Source organism: Anopheles gambiae, chromosome 3, assembly GCF_943734735.2.
Source record: "Anopheles gambiae chromosome 3, idAnoGambNW_F1_1, whole genome shotgun sequence".
Lineage (NCBI taxonomy): Eukaryota > Metazoa > Arthropoda > Insecta > Diptera > Culicidae > Anopheles > Anopheles gambiae.
In genome coordinates, this window is record NC_064602.1 from 62,863,352 (window position 1) to 62,889,361 (window position 26,010).

A 26,010-nucleotide genomic window follows, 5' to 3' on the forward strand; every position below is an offset into this window, starting at 1 on the left:
GCAGCAGCACTAAGCGGCCACGCGGTCGGGAGCAACAACCTCGCAATGAACGTAGGTATCGAAAAGTTGAAAGGACGGGAGAACTACGTTTCGTGGGCCTTCGCGATGAAGATGATGTTGTGTAGAGAACGGTGCTGGGATATTGTAACGGCTAGAGACGATAAGGCGCTAGACAAAGACATGGACATGCGGGCATTGTCCACTATCGCGCTTAGCTTAGAAAAGCACAATTACAGCCTTGTGATGGACGCTAATACAGCAAAGGAAGCTTGGGAAAAGCTCAAAGCTGCGTTCACTGATGATGGAATATGTCATCAAACGACATGCACGTACACTCCAGAACAAAATGGAGTAGCGGAGCGGATGAACCGCACTATTGTTGAAAAGGTTCGGAGCATGCTAAACGATGCGCAGTTACCAAAGCGATTTTGGGCGGAAGCAGTTAACACTGCTGTATATTTAATTAATCGGAGTCCTACGAGAGCGTTAAATGACATTACTCCAGAGGAGGCATGGTCAGGCAAAAGACCACATTTGGGACATCTCAAAATATTTGGCTCTACAGTTATGGTACACAAGCCTAAGCAGAAACGAGTAAAACTCGATCCAAAATCCGAACGGTGCATTTTCCTTGGTTATGCACACAACACAAAAGGATTTAGAGTTTTTAACGTTGCCACCAACGAAATAATTATCAGTCGTGATATTATTGTCGTTGATGAAGGTCAATGTGAAGGTTTTGGCAAGGAACAAACAACTCCTGTTGAGTTTCTGGAACTGTTTTTTGCTGAAGGAAAGGATGAGTCAAATAGTACACGTAATAATCCGATTAATATTTCACCAACAGAAGAAGCATCGGATGGTCAGACAGAAGAAACCCCAACAAGGTTTGATCAGAGCAATGAAACTCCAAGGCGCAGTCAACGACAACACAAACTTCCAAGCAAGTACAAAGATTATGTCATTAATCGCAAATTTGTTCCTTCATCAACATTAGCTAACGAAGCAGAAAACGTATCGAGTGACTCGGACTATACGACACCAGAGAGCGAGTCTGATGAAGCGTTAGTTGTTTTCTCGCAGCGAGAAGATCCCAGAAACTATGCTGAAGCTATGAAGTCTGAAGATGCTAAACAGTGGATGGATGCTATCCAAGAAGAGCTTCAGTCTATTGAGGCTAACAATACATGGTCACTGGTAGACCTACCACCGGGACGGAAGGCGATAGGCAGCAAGTGGGTCTTCAAGACTAAGAGAGATGTGGATGGAAATTTGTTGCGTTACAAAGCTCGTGTTGTTGCGCAAGGGTTTAGTCAGCAGTTTGGAACTGACTATGATGAGGTATTTGCACCAGTTGTTAAGCAGACGACTTTCCGTGTGCTAATGGGGATTGCGGCAAAAAGGGGAATGGCGGTAAAGCAGTACGATATTAAGACCGCGTTTCTGTACGGCGATTTAGAAGAAGAAATCTTTATGAAAGTTCCACAAGGTGTGAAAGTGGAAGATAACAAGGTTTGTAGATTGAAGAAAGGGCTATACGGCTTAAAACAATCAGCAAGATCGTGGAATCAGAGACTTGATCAAGAACTAAAGCGCCAGGGATATACGAATTGCTTAGCAGACAGTTGCTTGTACAGGAAAAGATGCGGAAAGGAATGGTGCTACGTCTTAGTATATGTAGACGATTTGATAGTTGCGGGAGATAATCTTGACATGATTGAATCATTGCTTGCTGAATTGAAAAAGTCGTTTGAGGTTAACATTTTGGGCGACATAAGATTCTTTCTTGGAATAGAAGTAGAGAAAAATAAGCAAGGAGATTATTTTGTTAATCAGCGCAACTACATCAAAGATGTAATTATCTCTAGTGGATTAACAGATGCAAAGCCTTCTAGTATTCCTCTTGATCCAGGGTACATAAAGATCGAAGCAGAAGAAATCGAACTTTCTGATAATAAGGAGTATCAGCAGTTAATAGGCAAATTGCTTTATATTGCGATTAACACGAGACCAGATATATCGGCAGCCGTATCAATACTTAGCCAAAAGATAAGTAAACCCACACAACGCGATTGGTGTGAGTTAAAGAGAGTTGTGAGATATTTAAAGGGAACCATTAACTATCGTCTACGATTGAGCGAAAAAGGATGCGATAATGGTATAATTGGCTATTGTGACTCAGATTGGGCCGAGAACAGAATAGATAGAAAATCCAACAGTGGATATGTTTTTAAAGTAAACGGCGGTACGGTTAGTTGGACTTGTAGAAAGCAATCATGCGTAACGTTATCAACAGCCGAAGCAGAATTTGTCGCAATATCAGAAGGGATACAGGAAGCGCTGTGGTTGAAATTACTTCTTGAGGAATTAAACGATGTACAGGAAGTTATTATTCACGAAGACAACCAGAGCTGTTTGAAAATCTTATCAGGCGAAAAGTTGAGTAATAGAACTAAGCATATTGCAACGCGCTATCATTTTACTAAGGATCTAATTAAGAAAGGACAGATCAGCTGCGTCTATTGTTCAACAGAAGAAATGATCGCGGATATATTAACTAAACCATTAGCCAGGATTAGAATACAGAAGTTAGTAAGCTTGATAGGGTTAAGTGTTTCACTGTGAGATATACAACGACAGCGTAAGGGAACTTGCGTTGAGGAGGAGTGTTGTTATGAACCAACGCAAGATGATTCTCATGAGAACTGGATTTAGTAATGAAAACACAGAACGAAATTTTATAGCAAATAGAGAGAATTATATTGTCAAAATTAGGAATAAAGAAAACCCTCTTCCGTTACTGCATCCAACCAAACAAGACGTGTTTTCTCTAAGCTCCGAAAATTACCCTAGTAATTTACAACAATTCCTTTAAGCATAAAAGCAAAATACCTCGCGAGCAATGAGCAAGCAAAAGAGATTGCACATTCAATAATTCATAGAAACCTACTATGTGACACAAACCTAAATTGCAACACAAGAAACAACAATAACAAATTCAAAACATATTACGAAAAAATATATGAAGAAAACAAAAACATCATAAACAAAATGGATAAAATAGTAATCAATGATACCACTAAAAGAGTATCGATAACTTCCAATGTTCCGGATAATATAACGAAAACTCCACATTATAGACAAACAAACATTACCAACAAGAAATAAAGTTTTTCAGAAAAACAAATTCCATTATTTACACGGATGGAAGCAGAAAAGATGACGGTTGTGGTATAGCTATATATATCAAACCACACAACAACATAAATATGTACTCGAATCACAAATATAAATTGAAAAACAACACACCTATTACATCAGTAGAATTGACTGCAATAGATAAGGCACTAAAAATAGCAGTGTAAAACAACATACACAACCCTATACTATATACGGATAGCAAAGCGGCTTGCAGCATCATCAAAAGAGAACAATATAACAACGACATAGAGGAAAGTACATACAATTTCATTAGAAACAGTTGAAATATAAATGCACAAATCCGATGGTTGCCGGGACATATCAATATTGAAGGAAATGAAAAGGCTGATGATTTAGCAAAAAAGGGATTGACGGCAGACTACATACTGGAAAACAAATTAAGAAAAAGTTATATAAAACTTGTTTTTCAACAAAGAATGATATTTCAAACGAAGGAATGGTGCACAACGGAAATCCAACATAAAGGAAAAAAAATCGAAGAATACCAGAAAGGGTTTAAAAGAGATAACTGGCATAAAACGATAAACATCAATGCAAACGAAATAAAGACAATGAATGACTAACATCCGAGAAGATCTATTTATCAAACACTGGAAAAATAATGACGGAAAAATAAAAAAGGAAATAATTAGATTCATACAAGACACAAAAATCACCATGTAAAAAACAGTAAATTTGAAAAGCATACAAAAGCAAAAGCAAGACACCATGATCATATAAACTCTGAAAGACAAATCATAAACACAACATAGAAATGTCAGAACTATCAGCAAGAAAACGACACAAATACAAGGTTACCAACATCGGAGAGGTATATGACTCAGGCAGTCGAAAAATTAAGAGCGGTACGTCTTTGAATATGACTTTATAAAGCATAGGCTTTATAAAACATAGAAGACTAAATTTTGCTTCACCATAGAAGAAGAAGAAGAAGAAGAAGAAGAATATTGTCAAATTTAGTTTAGTATTTATGAATCGATGGACCATAAAGCCCTCTCGAGACAAATGTTGTTTACAATATACATTAGATGACGAACAGAACATTTATATATTGTTATTGTTGGACGCATTTCAAACACTTAAACGTGTAGTCAGTTCTACTCCCGTTATTTCAGGCTCATAGACATCGTTAGCTGAATTTTTTAGACGTCACATACAAAGAAGGGTGTTGCGAGAGCCAAAGGTTTTTTCGGGTTTCATCGACTGCCAGCATCGGCCGGCGACGGAGTATTCCGGCAGGAACATAGAGGTGAATCCTCGAATGCAGCTCGGGACAGTCGATTTAAGATTGCCGTGATAAGGGCCGTGTATGTGCTTCATCGCTTGCGATCTTATGGCACGTGCTGCCAAACGCTTTTTCGTATAAATTTGCGATTATTTGGATGTTTCCTAAAATTAAGTTGAAATTGTTCCTACAAAACACCCCACATTTAGTTTGACAGATAAAATTGGATGCGACGTCTGATGTAATCAAAAATTTTTGATTGCGTCGTACGACGAAATCGCACGTTCGACGTTATCTGTCAAATCTCATGTAAAATTTTGACGGGCCTTCCGATAAAATCGCACCCGATGCAGCACAGACACGGCACTAAATGCCAGCCTGGCGTTCTCAACATGGTTAATCTGAATCTGGTTAATTTTTAACGAGACTGCTGTGACAACTTACACTGTGTCTAGAAGCTCCGAAAAGCACCAAGATGAAATTTTTGAACGATATTGGAAAAAATCGATTTTAATCGCTAAAATAAAGTCAAGAAAATTCCATTTGCTTTTAATAAATATGTATGTGCTTATTGAACTGCAAAAAGACTAACTATAATTCGTTCACCATAAACTGCAAATTGAAATTTTGTTCAGCATTGTTCTTTGCATGCCGAAGAGATTTCTCTCACCGAAAATGCTGTCAGTCGCTATCAAAGCATGCTGTCAGTTGCTCTCTCGGTATATGTAAAAGAAATGAAATGATAAGCCGGTCTTATGATATTATCATCAACTTTACAGGCTTACATAACCTAGTTTCGATTTTAAAATGAATTACTATAAGCAAAACATATACCCTGTTGCAAGTTAAAAAAAAAAGATAAACAAATCATTCTAGCTTTTGAGGTTAGCTTAGTCAAGACTGTTTTTAGTTGATACGTACCTTGTCTGGCATGAAGCTACACACTATTTTTTTCAGCAGTTCAGTAATATCTGATTCTGATATTTAGTGAGACGACAAATTTGACACTTATCAGCTATTTGATTTTCAGTAAAATTTGCTGTACTGAAATGCATTCAGTAAAATGTTTTACTGAAGATCATTAAAAACATAACATTAATGCTGAAATTCAGCAAAACTATCTATTACTGAATAGCTTTCAGTAAAAAAACATTAGTGAAGCAAACTTAGAAAATGTGCTGAGTAGCCAAAGAAAACGCATTTACCTAACACTCATAAATAATATCCGTCATTATCACGTTATATGCTGTAACCACAGAAGAATCACTTCCGTTATTTTGACTTGTGCGAACAGTGCGCCAAACCAAGGTGTATGGATATTAGGAGGGCAAGTGCTCCAGAATAAATTGATATTTCACGACTTGACATAACAATACTGGGAGCTACAGTATTAAAATCGGAATGGACTGGAGGGGGGTTTAGAAAATTGTATGCGATTTGACATACCATTTCTCAATGATGGCGCCCGGAAAACGCGCTAATAATTCACCTTTTTCATGAACACATCTTGCGCCAAACCAAGCTGTATGCATATTAGGAGCAAGGTGTATGGATATTAGGAGGTGAAGTGCTTCAAAGCAAATTGACATTTCACGACTTGACATAACAATACTCGGGGCTCCGGTACTAAAATCGGGAAGGGCAGGAGAGGGGCATAGAAAATTGTATGCGATTTGACATAATCCTGTCAAAATTTTATATGAGATTTGACAGATAACGTCGGACATGCGATTTCGTCGTACGACGGAATCAAATTTTTTTGATTTCGTCGGACGCCGCATTCGATTTTATCCGTCAAACTAAATGTGTGGTGTTTTGTAGGAACAATCTCAACTTAATTTTTCATAATCGTTATATTATTAAAATCATCCAAATAATTGCAATATTATACGAAAAAGCGTTTGACAGCACGTGCGATAAAATCACATCCAATGGAGCTCAGACACGGGCCTTATTCATGTATTTTATCTACAATATTTTTTCAATTCAATATACTTAATAAACATATTTTGGGCTTTGCGAGTGAAACTTTAAAATATACACACTTATTATATTATTTTACTTGATTCGAGTCGAATAGAGAAATTGGACTAGATTGCTCTATGAAATATGCTTGCTATTTTAGATGTCTGATTGGAAAAAATCAATCGAGAAGGGCAGTAGGCGACAAATACACAGACAAAATTTCGAATATTAAAAAAAAAAACTCTTAGGCTGGAAATAGACGAACCGAGATCTCGGTTCGTCTATTTCCAGCCTTACAAAATTAGAATTTTGGCCAAAAATAAGTAATATCCTAAATTTTAATTACTGAAAAATTGAAAGAAATATTTCAATGTATCAAAAAAATACTAAAATATTTTCCAAAAAGGGCATCCATCAAACACAACAAATTAACAGGAATTGTATACTGCGAATTCGAGTATTACGTACGGATTTGTGACCACACCGGACTGTGATAATTTTTGTGACCGAAATAAAGTCGTTGCCACCTATTTTTACCACCTGCCCTATACCATCTATACCAATTTTGGCTCTATACCATCAATTTTTGACAGTGCGCATCAATTTTTGTCGCTAAGGAATCAATTATGTACAGTGCACATCAATTTTTGTCGCTAAGTAATCAATTATGAGCAGTGCGCATCAATTTTTGTCTGTAAGGAATCAATTTTTGACAGTGTGCATCAATTTTTGACTCTAACGCACCAAATTTTGACTCTAAGTCATGTATTTTTGACCCTTACCGTATTAATACACGATGCGCAGTCTCAGATTGCGCATATATTCGTTTTATCAAAACATAAGTCATTTCGCGAAGCCAATCCTGAGCTATAAACGTCATTTCCATACATTTTCAGATTGCGCCAAGATTGCGCATAAATTTTCAAGATTATATGTCCGAGATATATAAATTTTTTTTGACAGATAAATATATCAAATCGACCCGTTTGACAGATAAATATATGCGCAATCTGAGATTGCGCATCGTCTATTGCAAAGTGGGTATAGGGACTAGGTGGGCTTATAGGTTTGGCGGGAAGGCCATATTGGACGAACGAATGACAGGAGGGGATTCGATTGTGATACGTAGTTTTTCACCCACACTACGACACATCATCCAAAATAGCCATTGGAATTCACACGCACACATCAACAAATGATCGAATCCCCTCCTGTCATTTCGTTTTCATTTTTCTACAGTACGGCTGTCAATTTGTTCGGGATAAGCCCACCTGTATAATAAACCCACTTTGGTCTATTGCTACGGTTAGGCTTCTATTTTTGACATGAGAAAAACGAGTCAATTTACTTTTTTCAGAGGATTAAGGTGGATTAATTACTATTTATGAGCAAAAGCGGATTAATTACTATTTATGAGCAATTATTGTAACAAAATAAATAATTTGCTTTTTGTGTAAGCATCTGAAAAATCTTTGTATTTACTTCTTGTTTCCATGCATCATACCATCATCCATGTATACGTGTATCTTTTTAGAATCTTGTTTTCAAGCTTTCAAGGCGCTAGCTATAAACCGAATTTTAACAGACCTCGAATAAACGTGCTATTTAATTGTGTGCATATTTATGTGAACGTGTTCAAAGCTCTTAAGTTTTTCGTCCAACTCATAAACAACTAATTTATCTAGTTTGATAGTAAGATGCGCAGAAATCAATAACGATGAAGAATTATGGTTTAATAGAATTAAGTTATGCGACTTGAATACAATGAAGATACTCCAAGGAATAAACATATTTATATTTTAAAAGAGTAACAATTAAACAGCACGTACTGTATTTATCAAATGTCATTTGACATTCACGATGTCAGTGCTAATATTTTGAGTACAATTTTAGTCCAAACAAACCAGGCCGAAAAGGAGAAAATGTTCCTAAAGACTACACTACTATCAACAACTATCAAAATTTTGTACAATTTCATTGGCATGTTATTGATAATTGATAAGTTTATCAATAAAACTTCAATTTTGGCTTCGATACTCATTTATATGACTTAACTTCCAGCATAAATTGGCATTGGAAAAGTTTTTACATCTACCAATAATACACAACATTTTTTTTTATTTGTGTTAAGTAAAATGGACTTAAATCAAAGCACGAAAAGAAAAATAATATAACAACAGATGCAAACAGAGAACGTGTGTGCCATTTGTATAACAGTGGAAAAAATCCGAAAGAAATTTGCGAAATCTTAAACTTTAAACGTACTACAGACCTAGCTATTGTGAAAAATATCGCGAAAAAGGGGTAATCCATCCATGTTTAGGATGCACAAGAATATATAAGGAGATGGTTGGATGAGGATTGCTGCTTATCCTTAAAGGCCATCAAAAATAAGCTTCAAAATGAATGCAACCTTTTAGTTAGCACCTTCACTTTACAGCGAACGATAAAAGGTTTTAATTTTTCTTACACGCACATCAAGAATACCTGTAAGACGAAACTGTAGTTCTACAATTAGCATAAGGAAGACATATGCTCTGGAGTTTATGGCACACTAGCTACGATGCCTGAAGCTAACATACAGTCAGTCCAAAAAGTATTCGTCTAGTTGAATATTTTTCAGAAAAAGGCGAATTATGGCCGCAAAATGCATGGGGTGGTAAAAGTAATCACGGGGTTTGATAAATGGACTATCAATACACACGTACTGCTAAAAATAAGCTTTAAAATAGTGCAATAACAACTAAATTATTTAAACAACTAAAAAAAGTCATTTGATTGGTGCGCAAAAAGTATTCGTCTATCAGACTTTTGGCGTAATAAGCGTATGAAAACAAAGGTTATGGAATCAAAAAATGTCCTGATCTTGTTTCTTATTGCATTTATGACTATTGATGACTACTAGCACAACGCAAGAACTCATTTGAACCTTTAAAAAGGCGTATTTTTGATCCACTCATCCTACAAGACTTGTTCCAATTATTCTCTGGTAGAAAAATGGCATTTCCAGACTACGTGGCCAAGTTCCATTGAAAAAATGGCAACTGATATCTTATTGAGAGTCTACTAATCCATTTTCATCATTTTGGTGTCAGCTGGTTTGGTGTTTCGGGCAAATGACAATGCTCTGTATGTTCTCCAGCTCGACTGTTCTTGAAACATGTGATACATTTTAAGTAAAATTTCTCAGAACTGGGACTCAAAGTACTTAAAAACGTCATGAATATGTTTCTCCATCTTGTCTCCTATCAATTTGAATCATTTTTTTAGCTCAACTTTCCTCACGGAGACCTAGTATCATGACATCATAGTGCTACCGTTACACGAGGTTTTGCTGCTGCACCTTAGTAGACTGTTTTCGCTATGGTAGACGTCGGCTGTATAACCTTGGCGATTTAAACATGTTTTAATATGTTAGTAGAGCCTAATTTGAAATAAATTCCTGAATTATTTGATGCACCTTAACAGATTTGGCCACTTTCTGTGTACGGTATTATTCAAACAAAACATGTTTGTAACAACTCACTCATTCAAGCTATTACATGACCAGCTACGATGAAATGCAGCATGGCCCATCAACCAAATGTGACCCATCTCTTTTCCTGATCTTATTGGTCATCAAAAAATGCACTGATTCCTTGGTAAAATTTAATTTTTTTGGACATTAAACCGCTTCTTTCGTTAGATTAATCGTTAAGGATGGCTGCTTACATGGCAGTTTGTCACACAATTAGTGTCAGAAAAATGGCCAAACTCTGATCAAATGAAGGAACGAGGCCTCCCACACATTTTGTAACCTTCAAAAATTGGTAGGATTGGTTGTGCATAAGTTAAAGATACGATTTTCGCCATCATGCTCCAATCATTTAACTCCCCCGTCTTTAGTGCCTCTCTGACCGCTTGAAGTGCAATTGAAACAACAGAAATGCATTAATTTAGAAAGAAGTCACCAGTAGATTGATAATAATAAATTCAATTCACGTCTACGTAGTGTTTGTCCAGTGTAAATGATTAAAAAGCTAGATAGACGAATACTTTTTGCGTGCCAATCAAATGATTTTTTTTTAGTTTTTATATAAATTAGTTGTTATTGCACTATTTTAATGCTTATTTTTTAGCAGTACGTGTGTATTGATGGTCTCTTTATCGAACCTCATCATTACTTTTATCTCCCCATACGTATTACGGCCATAATTCGCCTTTTTCTGAAAAATATTCAGCTAGACGAATACTTTTTGGACTGACTGTAATTTTCATAGATAAAGTTGGATTCAGCGTATTGCTGCGATCTGGATACGACAGAAGAGTATTTGCGATCAGGTATTATTTCAATTTGTTGTGCCATGAGCAAGCATGAGATAGTTGCCTATTGATCCCAACCTTTCCCATTTAATACAAATTCATTTGATACGTTCTTGGAGGAACTTTTTGACACATTGGCACAAAAAAATATAACAACTGGCGTGCTAGTAATGGACAATGTTCGATTCTATCATTCCGGTAGAGTGAAAGAACTGATCGAAGCTCAAGTAGGGTTCAAAATATTGTTTCTTTCTCCTTATTCTGTATTTTTAAACCCTATTGAGAACATGTTCATCATATGGAAGAACATTGTTAAACGAGGAAATCTAGAAAATGAGGAAATAGTTAACATGGTAGACAACGGAAGTACTCTGATCAAAAGAATGGATTGTGAAAATTGTTTGAGCAATTTGTTTAATTATCTACCGCGTTGCCAGAATGAAAAAGTTATTGAAGATTAGTAACTCAGTTGTGAAGATAGAACTATAGAATTTTCTGATGTGAAATACGTATGTTATTTAGTTTGTAAGTTATTTGAAATAAATAGAACTTCTTTTTCTTTGACATTAATTGATTTATATTATTTATTTGTGTTTATGAATAATATCAATGTTTATTTTTACCATAAAGTATAAAGATGGTAGGCATGTGAGAAAAATTGATGCGCGCTGTCAAAAATTGATGAGTTTGAATCAAAAATTGATGTGCACTATCATAAATTGATGCCTTAGAGATAAAAATTGATGAGTGCTGTCAAAAATTGGTACCTTCAAGACAAAAAATAGTGACTTATAGCAAAAATTTTACGGCAACGACTGTATCAATAAAAAAGCACTTAACAGATCACATCCGATGGAGCACTGATACCAAAACTTGTAAGACATTTTGTATTATTTAAATAACACCAAGATCTTACAATTAAGCGCTGATACCCCTCCACACAATGCAAACTGATTACCACACCGCTCTCTCAGCAAAGTCACTCAATTCAGCGAGTTTGATTGCGGTACGGTTGTTTCCCGGTGTAGTGAAACCGGACGGAAATGAACATGAAAGTAAGTAGAAGAAACGTAAGTCTTCGTTTGATATTTACATCATTTAGTTTGATTGTTTGCATTTTGTATTCATAACTTTTCGTAACTAAGAAATTTTTTGTAAATCATTTTTAAAACGGTATTGTTTGATGATATTCCAATGGAAATAGTTATTTAAAATTATTATACAAAAACGTTATAAAAGACTCCAGAAAAACACCTAGTTTGTTATATTGTTAAGAATCTGGTGCTAAGAAAACAGTTCATTTTGAAAAAAACCCTTATATTTAGAGCGAATTGACGCTAGGAAAACTTGTTTGTTTTTTATGATTCTATAAAATTAAGATACTCAATCAGACCACCATAATATACAAAAATTGTCACCAAATTAACACTTCATTAGATTTGATTTGCATGCATGTAAAAATGAACGAGCTATCAAGTCCTATATTTTAATGTATTAGTGCAAAAAAGAGCTATGCATCTGTATCCTACATGAACTTTGAGTTGGCACGCAATTGTTGGGATACGATGTGAGGTTAATTGTAATAGAAGGTGGGCTTATGGTGTTCTTCCTCACTAATACATCGACACAATATTTGACAGCTCGATCCATAACAAAGTCTGGTACAATGTGTAGCAGAATTTGGGCCATGAGTGCCATACGGACAAGAGTGCCCACAAACATCTTTTACATTAAAACTTGTGTTAAATGACCAATTGAATATACAGATGGTTTTATCCTGATGTCTACTGTATACTGTATTAAATTTTATATAGTTTTATCAATTTTCCCGTTGTTTGAACTGCTTTATGTTGAGTATCAAAATTGAGCAGAAAATTATAGTTTTTCAACCATACCAAATAAGGCAAAAAACTTAGGACCAAACAACCGATAAAATATGTATACCTGCGTAAAGCTGAGAAAACGTGAAATTTGTTCTGGAAATAATTGAAAATAAACTTTATTTTAACGCTGAAAAATTCAATTTCATAAAAGTTACACCTTTTGGGGCAAAAGAGCCACCTCTATTTGCGGCAAGTGTGCCACTCTATTTCATAAGCACGAGCTATCAAAAATGTTAACATTGGTGTAGCGTGCAGCGGTATGTATGGTGCGCTATAATGAGCGGATTCTACCCCGGAAATAAATCCAGTAACAAACCATATTGCGATTTGGTTTTTGGTCAAAAAAGGTTCATTGTTGACTCAAGACATGGAGGAATAAATACACTAGTGTCACACGTAAAAATAATCAATTGTCTGAAAAATACGTTTATTTCCTCCAGGTAGCCGTCTTGCCCCATACGCATAGCACTCTTACCCCATAGCCTAAAAAACAACGTGTTTTTCGACCATTTTTAAAACGCTTCAAAAATAGTTTTGTTTGCACTTATTTCAAGCGAAACTCATTTTTAGGTGAGGGAATAGATGTAAAATGGCTATGAGATATAAATCAGCATGTGCTAAACAAGTTTTAGTGAGGTATAACGTGAAATGCTTCAGATGACACACTTGCCCCAAATTCCGCTATGTATTTAGAAGATTGATGTTTATCGCTTATGGTTGGTGATATTGTGGAAGACGTCCCAAATAACCAAGATACCGAAAACGCCACCAATTTCTTGTACTAAAAATCCAATTGCATCAAACAAAGCTAAAAAATTATCAATTTGGTGGGTTAAACTTATTGTTACCATAGCAGAATAGTCAATCCTACGTATGGGGCCACGGTCTATTCGGGGATTGAACCCATGACGGGCATGTTGTTAAGTCGTACGAGTTGACGACTGTACCACCAGACCGGCACTGGCCCGTATACCATTTCAAAAAAAAAATAATTTGATTTTTTTAAACAGTCACAGTATGAATTCTTAATTAGTTTGAGTTTGTTTATGTTATATTAGCTGTAATTGTAAAGTAAATAAGTAAGTTTTTTTTGTATATTTATACCAAATATTTTTTAGATTTTTTACAAAATTTGGACGAATAATATTTGTACAAAGTCTCACATGATGCATCGCTGTTTCTCATAAAACCATTTCCCAAATGATTTAATGCAGTAAACTATATATTAAATATGGAAATCACTAGTGGCCGGTTCCAGCAGTTCAACACTGACAACTAAGGCCCGTATCTGTACTTCATGAGATGCGATGAAATTGGACATGCGGTAAAATTTTATATGGGATTTGACAACTAATGCTAAAGCTAATTTTGTCAAACGGCTGAATAAAAGAAATGGAATTATACAAGATTTGTAGGAACAAGCTCAAACGCATGTTTTTTATCGTTATTGTTATCGTTCAACTGACCAATTGATCAAAATAATCATAATATCAATCGAAATAGCTGCTGACAGCACATACGATAAAATTGTATTTCGATTTAGCACTGCCACTGCGAGTGGTTCTATGCGACCGAGTGGAACCCCGAGAAAAGGAAATCTGCATCTCAATCCGTTGGCTTAAAATCTCTAGTACAATTTTCAGATCGACACTTCAGAAAGGCTTCATTTGTGTGACTGCTATGAACCAAATCTGAGGCATCTTCTTTAAATAAAAAAGAATGTATTTTCTCGTGCAGATTACCACACCTCCCCCCGTCCCTCCGCTTAACACTTCAAAACATACCAAAAACTACCGAAAACTACCGATATAATTTTGACGCTCCTACCGAAAACTGTCAAAAAAAATCTGGCCACACTGGCGGCCACTTCGATGTTGTTGAAGTACATTTTTTTATGCACGGTTAATTCATTTCCTCAACATGTTTCACCCCAAAATGTGATGAATCATGAAAAGAAAGCTATTAAACGTGTGTCTATTGATTTTTTGTGAAACATCTTTGTGTAAAATGTGTTTCTGTGTGTTTGTTTACTAGCAAATGGATTCTTTCATTTCGCTGGTCAGTGCACATTTTATTGACTAATCTGCACATTTTATAGACTAATACTATTCCCGAAGTTATGCTATGATGTACGTGAATGAGTTAAAATAATCAATGTGTTGAAATCCTGTTCAGCATATTGACCTTAGCTCGCACATGATCCATCTTTTTCTAGTCAACATGTTTAGAAAAGGTGGGCCAAGCTTGGACAAGGTCAATACATCTTATCAGAACTGACCACTCCAATTGTTCTAAAATTTGGTGAGTTAACGACAGAATCGATCTCCACTAACCCACGAGGGCTTGGAGTGGCTTTACAGTGAGTTGAAGCCGATTTGGTTATTTAGGATCTGTCAATCCCTGTATACACACACGGAGTGTTGACCCCGTATCAGCCCTTCCGATTTTGATACCGATGCCAAAGGGTAACACAATGCTGATGATGTATTCTGTGTTAATTATCCATTTTGTTTTCGTTTAATGCCGTAGCCTCTACTTAAAAGTTATAGGGCTGTCAAATAAAGTCGGAATTAAACAGCATAAACTTTAACTAAAAATCATGCGTTTGTTTGGAAAAGCCGGGTTAAAAAATATATACTAACATAACGAACCTTATTGAAAAGAATTGAAGATTTTAAAAATAGGAACCACTCTTCAAACAAACTCATGCGAAACTTTTGATGCGATTACGTTTACTGTCTATTTTCTAACTTTGAAGAGAACAGGTGCAATTGGCTGATAAATTAATTTGAGGGATTCATTCGTACTCTTGGAAAAACAAAAAAATAGAGCGAAAAAAAAAACAAACAAAAACTTTTGCCTTGCTGCTTCGGAAATCATTTGCATACAAAACGAAAGCCCTGAGAGATTAAATAGAAAGTAAACAATATTTTTCGCGTCTGTACATTCTGCCAATAAATTAACAACGGGTGGTTCGAAAAACACTGCATCGTGTGATGCTTTCCGAAATGTCAAATTCGCCGAGTACATGAAAAAATGACAGCCCTTGAATGACGTTCCGCAATTGATAGCCTGCAACCTAGTTGCCAAGCATGCCCAAAACATACCTGATGATTGTTGAAACAAAACACCAACCACACCTCGATTTTGGAATAAGCGTACGCAATTACGTGCACTGCGGGTTAGAAATCACTCACTTATCAATATTCACACTTTTATTACGGTGGGTACTACAAGTAAAATGAAGCAATTGCAGAGCGCGCACGTCCGCTCCTCTCGATGTGTGTATTGTCAATAAACGTCAACCAAATGGTTGGCTGCGTTTTGTGTCGAAGTGTTGATTTGGCTGCGTACGTTGAATGTCAACAAAGTTAATTTTGTATTCTGTATAGGCGCGGCGCCACGGAGGTGACAAAATGTTTAAAATTTGTCAACTCTGTAAAAACTGCTTGTCAACAGCAAAAAACAGCAATGCTCATCGGAAGCGATTTTATCGGACGAGATTTATATGGGATTTGACAGCTAACGTCGGACGTGCGATCGTCGTCCGACGTTATCTGTCAAATCCCATATAAATCTCGTCCGATAATATCGCATCCGATGAGCGTTGCCACCGCCCTTACACATGAACGACGAAAAGCTCAAACCTCTGATTGCCATCGATATTTTGTTTCAGAAGTACAGTGGAGCGCCGTTTATCCGGGTACCTTTTATCCGGTTGTCCGTTTATCCGTGCTGTTGAAAAATGACAGTTCAATACTTAGATGACATTGCGTGCTGAGGAGGATATTTGAAATAGCGGTTATCAGAGCATTTTGTCATAACAAAATACGCTATAATTCACAGCACATTTCACATGTTCTCTTCGGAAAAACATGAAGTTTATAAAACTGGCTAGGTTTTACTAAAACATAATATTTATTACAAAAACAAACTAGGATTTTGTGATCAAATAAATACTTTGACTCATTATCCGTGTTATTCGACTGTCCGTGCGAGGGCGAGTCCCGTTTAAAAAAAAAACTGCTGATACACCCTCATGTTTTATTACTTTTCAGGGAAAGTAATGTTATTTTGGTTGGTAAACTATTGTAGCACGTTTCGCTATTTTTTATTTGCCACTTCAAAGCCATTTTTTAGAAATATTAGTGAAAATACAAACATTGTTTTGCTCCTATTTTCGGCAGATTGTTCCAAGGTGTGTTTATTAAGGTGAAGGTGAATTATTAGCGCGTTTTCCAGGCGCCATCATTGAGTATTGTTATGTCCAATCGCGTACAATTTTCTATACCCCCCTCCAGCCCTTTCCGATTGAAATACCAGAGCTCACAGTATTGTTATGTCAAGCAAGGTGTGTTCATGAAGAAGGTGAATTATTAGCGCGTTTTCCGGGCGCCATCATTGAGTATTATTATGTCAAATCGCATACAATTTTCTTTGCCCCTCTCCTGCCCTTCCCGATTTTAATACCGGAGCCCCGAGTATTGTTATGTCAAGTCGTGAAATGTCAATTTGCTTTGAAGCACTTCACCTCCTAATATCCATACACCTTGGATTGTTCCTATTTTGTGTAAAAAAGCTTTTTTATCATTGATTTTATCAAAGTCTATATAATACAGAGGTCGAGTCGTCCAGAACATTTGATCAAAAAGCGTGGGAAAGTTTTGACAGCTGGATGAAAAAGCTTCAATAGTTTCATCGTAGCATTTGTTTTTTTTTTTTTTTTTTTTGGCTCAACAACCGATGTCGGTCAATGCCTGCCTGTGCCCACTTGTGAGCTTGGCTTTCAGTGACTAATTGATTCCCCCCCCATAGCAGGATAGTCAGTCCTACGTATGGCGGCGCGGTCTATTTGGGGATTTAACCCAAAACGGGCACGGGCATGTTGTTAAGTCGTACGAGTTGACGACTGTACTACGAGACCGGCTAATCGTAGCATACATTGAGGTTTTAGTTGTTGTGCATGCAGTGGTCCGAATGCATTTTCGGTCATTTTTACATCGTTTGTTCGTAATATTGCACTTAAAAAGTTGACGAATATCAAGAAAAGATAGAATTATAGTACAATTATTAATTATAACAAGATCAGTGCCCAAAATTAGGACGAAATCATGTGCAGCTCAATAGGACCAAACCTAATAGACTTGTTTCCTGATTTTGGTCGTGTTTAACTGATGAATTAGTGAAAAAACTACTCCATGCCACGTACATGAGAAGGAAATGTATGGTTACACTAGGTTTTGTGCAGAAAAAGCACAATTGGCCTAAACAGTGTTTGGTTGTGTGGAATCGTTTACAAACTTTTTCATCTAACTGTCAAAAATAAGCTTTCAAAATGGTGGGCCAAAATCGAGCTATGCATCGACCTCTGTATTATATAGACTTTGGATTTTATGTTGCCTTTTTTGCCCGTTTTGACAGCCTTTTTGATGGGATATATAAACAGAGCAACCATTGAAGGAAAGTGACAGCTTTACAACGTACGGCACCGGCTGCTCACACATAACTATTTTTCTCGTAAGTTATTGCATTATTTATCGTAAATTTATCGTATTTGATAGAAGAAATTTAGTAGTAAATATTGACATATTGTTGTGTTTTGATCAAATATTTAAGGAATATTCAGCCAAAGTGTGTTATTGTTATGAGTTTCGGCACAAGCGTAAAGAGGCGAAAGAACTCCGTTGGAGCCAAACCCAAGTGCCACAAATCCACTAAACGACCACTAAACGGCTTTTAAACGACTCAAGCACTCTACCTAAACGGAATATAGAAAGACTTTGTTTAGCAGACGGCAAACGACTCATGCATTCTAAAAATAGCAAAAAAGCTGGTGGCGCCATCTGTTTGTGGGATTCCCAACCAGTTGAGCTTCATCGCTTGGAGGAAAGCTTTCTCATTTCCTCTGTACTGTTGTATGGTTTCGCATTGAAGTTATGCATCGCTAGAACTAGAACGGCGATACGATTGTTTAAATACTAAACTCCAACCGAGACCACCAGTACTGAAGCAAGTGAGATTTGAGTAATGGTCGTTGGTGTCGGTACACACGTATCTGACCACACGACCATTCATATAGATTTTTGCTCAGAAAGTTAGAAGGCTATATAGGTCATGATAAGATGAAACTTGTCGAAACACATTGCAAGAAAAGGATAGCAATATAATGATGAGTTGTAATACGCCATCTATTGATCAAACCAATGAAGCTGTGAAGCTTTCATTTTTTTCTATGGATATTCAATTTTTCAGTCGTTTAAGCTTAATCTGTGGCGCTTGGGAAGCCTCTATAAACTATTCAAACAAACAATATTTCGGCACAAGCCCACATAATAGAACTGTCAAAAATATATAATTACCTTACGCATACGCATTTTCGGCAGCATTGAAAGTGAAAAATAACTTGTTTATCGTGATTTTAAAATTCCAAACAAAAAAACAAGCATAAAATATTTCATATACACCACCTTTTCATAGGTTAACTGTTCTGCTTCGCTTAATCTCAAAACCTGTCGAACTATTGACTGCCAACAAATTTGCCGAAAAATATGTTGAAAAATACGCATGGAAATGGTGTAAAACTCCGTATATGAATAACAAATGAATATACTTTCACTACAAAAATGTATTTTGTGACATTTGTGCAGAATTTCGTCCTGTCAAATTTGTATATGGGATTTGACAGATAACGTCGGACGACGAAATCGCACGTCCGACGTTATCTGTCAAATCCCATATAAATCTCTTCCGATAAAATCGCATCCGATGAGCGTTGCCACGAGCCTTAGACCCGTGTCTATGCTCCATCAGATGCGATTTTATCGGAGGGTCTGTAAATATATATATATATATATATATATATATATATATATATATATATATATATATATATATATATATATATATATATATATATATATATATATATATATATATATATATATATATATATATAATATTTATATGTATTTCGACAGATAACGTCGAAGTGTGCGTATTTCCACATAAGTCGAATCTCGGGATTTCTAGCCAAAATGTCACTAATTTTCGTATAATGTTGCAAGTAGGGGGTTTTAGTCACCTAATTAATTATTTGATATGATTCTGACTGAATATAAAAGTTTTAAACCTTTTGAAATGGTTTTTAACATTCGATCAACAGGGAAGTTATTTGGCATTTTACAATTGATGTGTCAAATCAGTAAAATTTTCTCAAAGAACTGTCAAGTTTAGAAAACCGCATACGCTGATATGCGCTATGAGGTAACGGTCAGAACCTCGCCGCATGCGATTTTTCCGCATGCGGCAAGAAAAAAGTGTTCTCAACTTTCTAGCTTTTCAAGGTATTATAATGATATTTTGTTGTTTCTTTATAAAGATAATCATTATTTGATATGATTTTAGACATTTGACATCTGAAATGCGCATGCGGCGATGCGGCAATGTCAAATGATTTTGATTTTGCCGCATCACCGCATGCGGCATATTCGCAATTGCTGTCATTAACGTCAAATCCCATACAAAAGCTTGCGGCAAAATCGCATGCGGCGAGGTTCTGACCGCTGCCTGAATGCGGATCGGCGGCAATAGCAAAAGCAATCTCGACTATTAGCGTAAGTCGAATTTAGAGGTTTTCAGTCTAATTATTTCACATATTTTTGCTTGAAGTGGTAGGTTTTAGCCACTAAATTAGTAATTTGATCTGATTTCAACTGCAGATTACAATAGTGTACCCTTTAAGACGGTTTTTGGAATTCAATCAAACGAGAATTTATTTTGCATTTGATATTTCATGTGTCAAATCAGTACAATTTGCTCAAAAATCTGTCAAATTAAAAAAAATCGCGTATGTCAAGTATGGCGTATATCGGGCAAAACCTGTATCTCCGAATCCACGTACAGGAGGTACCGTGTATCTCTAGAACTTCCTGTATCTCTATTCTAGATTTTTGTTACTGATATCCAACGTGGATTAAAAATATCAGGTGGTGGAATCTACACCAATTTGACAATTCGTCACTTGTCGTAAGGTCCCTGATAATTTTAATCCACCTTGACTGATATCCAATGAAACGACTAATTTGACACTGATTTTGTTGATTTTTAGTAAAATGTGCATTACTGAAATGCATTATTTCAATTGTTGTGTGTTTTGCCCGATTCTCTCTCGGGTAAACAGAGAGAGCGCTTTGAAGTGATTTGCCCGAGAGAGACTCGGTCAGATTTCTGCTCTCAGTTTTGTTTCGTTCTTCGTCGCGCGTCAATGTGAAACAGATGTGCGCTTACGGTATTTTCGATTTTATTATCTGAACTGATCATTAAATTCTAAGAATCTTGGAGTAACAACCTACACAGCTAATGTACTCATCCTACTTCAGTAAAGTTTTTTTTATTGAAACGGTTCAGTTGAGGTCCATGGATGCATGGATGTTTTTTGTTGAGGTTATATTCATTCAATAGCAATCGCTTTATCTATTAGAAACGCAACGCCGAATAAGTTTTAAGTTTTTTGAAAGTTAAGGAGAAGAACGATGGAATCTGTTTCCATTACTTGCTATATTTTTCTGATTTTTTGCTGAGAAAGTATGTATAACATCGGCTACCGTAAATCGGATACTTCTAGTATGCTTCATATGTGTTTCCTTACCGTATTCACATATCGATGAGAACATTCTTCGGCTATGCTGATGTTGTGGGCAGCCGTGCGTGCCGACCCCTGGACTTGTCGAACGACGGGAACGTAATTGTTACAGCAAGCGTAATGGTTACACTACACCCAACCAGTAGAACGATAGATGGCGGTTCTACTTCAATTGCATACGTGGATCGAATACCCAGCTTTTCTCTATTACACAGCGGGCAACTGCTATGGTATGTAGTCAGTATGGAGTCCGAGTTTGGCAGCTCGAATTCCAGAATTTCTGCACTATATAAGCGGGTTTTTTTCCTTCATAAATTTAGTCAAGTTCCAGAGTTCAAACTGTGCATCTCGTGTCTCATCATTTCGCAAACTTCAGCTTCATCATTAACAGTTGGTCCTTCGGCAATTGGATTCACGTGCAAGTGATCGACAGTTCGGTTTAGGGAAGTTTGTGAAAAGTACAGTTTGTGTTAAACAGTGAAACTATGCCCGTTGACCCTTCGCCCGCAAAAGAAGTGGTTCCAGTGGTCGACAACATGGAGGAAAGCCAAAGTTCCACCACCAGAGAATTTGGCTCCGTTCCAGACGTCACCAAATTGGACCGTCAACGCACTCACCTGGAGTAGCAGCTTGACCGTCTATAACAGATGTACGCCAAACACAGCACCGAAGTTCACGCGCTGAAAACCATAGCAGACCGAGTGAAGGTGCTTGCAGCGGAATACAAACTATGATACGACTCGATCATGAACGTTGTGAGCGACGACCAGGTACAGGAGACAATCGAGCTATATGGCGTGTTCGACGACAGGATATTCGAGTTGAGAGGAGAAGCATCGCTTATCCCATTGCCTACAACACCAAACCCATTTGCCGGCATTGAGCAGAAACCCACGACAGTCCCGGTGCGTGCAAAACTTCCAGAAATCATGCTACCACATTTCGACAGAAATATTTGGACTGCCTTCCAGGGCGCGTTTCAATCGCTTATCCATTCGTCAGAGCAGCTGATCGAATGTGAAAAGTTGCATTACCTTGCTGCGTCGCTTACTAAGGACGCACGCGCGGTGATCGACGCTCTGGAAATCACAACAAAAACTACGACGTATCCTGTAAGCTGTTCGGACTGAGCGCTACGAGAACAAATACATCATCGTTAAATCCACCGTGGAGGCGTTATTCAACATAGCACCGCTGAAGAGAAAATGTGCAAATTCTCTTAACTGACTCGTCGACGATTTCGAGCGTAACCTTCTAATGCTCGAAAAGGAAGGCGAGAAACCGGATGCATGGAGCACGCTGCTGGTGTTCAGGCTGAGTTCGCCTCTGGATCCGACAACCCTGCGTCATTGGGAGCTTCACTAGAAGTCTATGACCATGCCAACGTACACAGATTTAGTGCAATTCTTCAGCAACCATTGCCTTGTACTGAAGTGTTTTTCCAAGCCAGCCAGCGGATCCAGAACCGGACACACAATGCGCAACAACCCTCGAGTGCAAACCATCCATGCTGCGACCAGTGCTGTGAATAGTGCATTATACGCAACACAGTGCAAATTGTGCGGTGTATCAAAACATTCAGTGTTCCGTTGTGAAATAATCAACAATATGAGAGTAGCAGATATGAAGCAACTAGTGCATTCGAAACGATTGTGCTTCAACTGCTTTTCTCCAATTCATTGCCTACGACAGTGCACATCAAGCGAATGCAAGATCAGCAACCAACGGTATTATACGTTGCTGCACGAAGCAGCACCAGCAACTGAAGCGACGGAAGCTCCTTCGACGAGTTCTACCTATCCTTTCCAGTATCTTACACACTATCCTATCCATATCGACAACAGTGTTGTGCACTGCACGTCCCTTGCTGGATTCCGGGGCACAAATCAACATCGTCACCGAGCGCCTTAATCATCGGATGGATGTGGTGAAACGGCGTGAAAATCATCGCATCTGAAGAATTGGAGAAGTTTCTTTGACGTCACAACATACGGCTGTGTTAAGGATTCAATCCTTAAACAACGAATACTCAACATCCGGAAAGGTCCTTATCCTCAACAAGCTCCCTCGTGAGCTCCCATCGAGCAAGATCACCACAAACAGGTGGCAGATACCTCGTCACGTTCAGCTGGCCGATCCTTCGTTCCACAGTCCTGGCCTGATCGACCTCATCTTCGGCGTAGAGCAATACTACAACGTCTTAAAGGAGGGACTCATCAAGCTATCCCACGAAAGAGTGACACTTCAAAACACTGCTTTTGGTTGGGTGATAGCAGGCAGAGTTAACCTTCATCCACCACCGATGGTCTTCATCCATCGTTGGAAACGTCTGCAGTGCTAGCATCGAAGAGCAGCTGAGCAAATTCTGGGAGCTGGAAACATGCCGAGTTACCAGCACATTATCCGTCGAGGAGAGCAACTGTGAGAAACAGTTCGCGGACACAACCACTAGAGACGCTGACGGTCGATTTATTGTGCAGCTATCAAAACGAGAAGATAAACTGGCTTTTCTTGGAGATACGAAAGGAATACACGTCGGTTCCTTGCCTTGGAACGCCGACTATCCTCGAATGTCTCATTGAAGACAGCTTACTCACTTGTACACTTGGCCTCTATTTCCCTCAGCAAAGCGGTGACTCGGATCTTTCTAAAACTGATCCATGTTTCACTCACTCATTTTATAGTTCCAGATCATTCGAACGGATCCGGATCGGATCACACATCCTACGTAGTCGCCTTGTTAGTTTGTAGTTTGTTTGTTAGTTTGACATGGACACTGTCCATATCTGACGAAACCCTCTTAGCCGCGTTCGATAGGAAGATGCTCAGAAGGATACTTGGCCCCGTATGTGTGGAAGGACAATGGAGGAGCCGTTATAATGACGAGCTATACGAGATGTACGGCGATCTCACTGTCGTGCAGCGCATCAAGCTCGCCTGACTCCCGTGGGCTAGCCATGTTGCACGCATGGAAACAGAAGACCCAACCCGTAAAGTCCTTCTAGGCCATCGACAAGGACAGAGGAGGCGTGATTGACCCAAATTTAGGTGGCAAGATGGCGTGGAGGCGTCCGCCATTAAGACCGGGATAACGGACTGGCAGATGAAGGCGCGAGACCGTGAGCGGTTTCGGACACTTCTGAGGCCAAGATCTCAAAGCGGTTAAGCGCCGCATAAGTAAGTAAGTACTTTCATAGTAAGAGAGGCTCACGTACTTCCATGCCCACAACACTCGAAAACGTCGAACCATCCGACCGGCAAGAAATGTGCGAATTATTTGCGCAATTTTTGTGCCGTAAATATCCTCTGCCAACAACGAATGTGTAGAGCAAATGAATTCGGTTAAAGTAAACGTACCCAGTGACGCTGTGTCAGCTGCTCTCTCTAACGTCGATGTTTGTTTCTTTTCAGTGCAAAAAGCGATACAACGCCTAAAACCGTCAAATTCTTGCAGTCCAGATGGTACTCCAGGTATAGTACTTAAGAAATCCAATGCTGTTCTCATCGGACCATTTATTCGCCTGTTCTCGCTCTCCATTTCAACGACAGTTTTTCTTGAAGCATGGAAAGTTTCGTGGCTCACACAGATCCATAAAAACAGATCTAGAAGCTCTATCGAGATCTATCGTGGAATCACGATGTGTACAAAATGCTCCTTCACTGGTGCTTGACTATCACGCACCATCAGCACAGATTCTTTCCTGGTAGGTCTGTCACAACTAACCTGACCGAATTCGTATCTTTTTGCTCGCGTACTATGGACACAAGCTCTCAGGTCGGTGTCATGTACAGTAATTATCCGATATACGGTTTACGGAATCGAGCGCAATAGCGTATCTCAGGGTTTCGCGTATAGCGGATTCCAATACAAAAATGGTTTATAATACCGGTTCAGGGGTCGAAAAATATCGAAACAGAATTTTGAATTAAATATTTTAATTGAAAACAGATATATTTTCCACAAATTTGATGCAACATGGTTTTTGAACATTAGTAAAATTCAAAAAGAGCATAAAATATTTCAAAATAGTAAAATATTTCGAAAAAAAACATATGGAGCTATCATTATGAGGAATCGCGTTCTGCGAATTCGCGTATATCGAGTATCGCGTACTGCGGATAATGGCTGTATTGAATAGCCACGTTTGGACGAAACGATTTCTGCTTAAAAACTCCTGTCAAAATTACCGTTTCCCATGGCAAAGGAAAATCGATCAAAATTAGGCGAATCTTTTTCGTGCAATTTCGTGCACCGCAAGCTGGATGGCACGAATCTTTGTTGGTGGTGCGAATGACTGGTGCGAAGAAAACTGTGTATTTTGTTATTTAAACATATTTTTGGGATTCCTGCGCTTTCGTTTAAAGGTTTTTAGTGATTTCCATAAGGTAAAAACAAATATTCATGTGTAAACATTCATGAAATCGCCATATTCGAATCCACATAAGAAGAATCGTGACATTGAAAAGCATCCGTTGTTTCTAAAACGGCATCACGCTGAAGGTTACCTTCGCACTTGATATCGCAAGCCTATCACAAAGGCTTTTGCGGCTTGAAGCAATCGTTTAATCAGCGCTTAAGACCCCTTTCAATTCAATGCACACACCCAAACATTGAAAATACAGAGTTAAGTAAAGTGTTCGTCCTTTATAAATGTGAATTTACGAGAGTAAGAATTGTGTAATTTTTCTCTAAAACATGAAAACAATTGTTCATGCTACCAATTGACCTAAATCCGTTTAAACACATGTAGTTGAATACTTGCTTGAATCTG

At 37.8% G+C, this 26,010-nt stretch overlaps 1 protein-coding gene across 3 annotated transcripts in view; it reads right to left on the reverse strand.

The window, feature by feature from the left end:
- The window catches only part of LOC133394082 (uncharacterized), a 41,542-nt gene that overhangs the window by 5,695 nt on the left and 9,837 nt on the right, over nt 1-26,010 (reverse strand). For 2 of the 3 annotated variants that reach the window (XM_061662732.1, XM_061662734.1), the window contains exon 1: nt 15,705-15,902. The exons of the other annotated variant lie outside the window; for it this stretch is intronic. The gene's annotated coding sequence lies outside the window, so the exon portion shown is untranslated. Of the gene's footprint in view, nt 1-15,704; nt 15,903-26,010 lie in introns of those variants that run through there. 3 annotated transcript variants of the gene reach the window in all.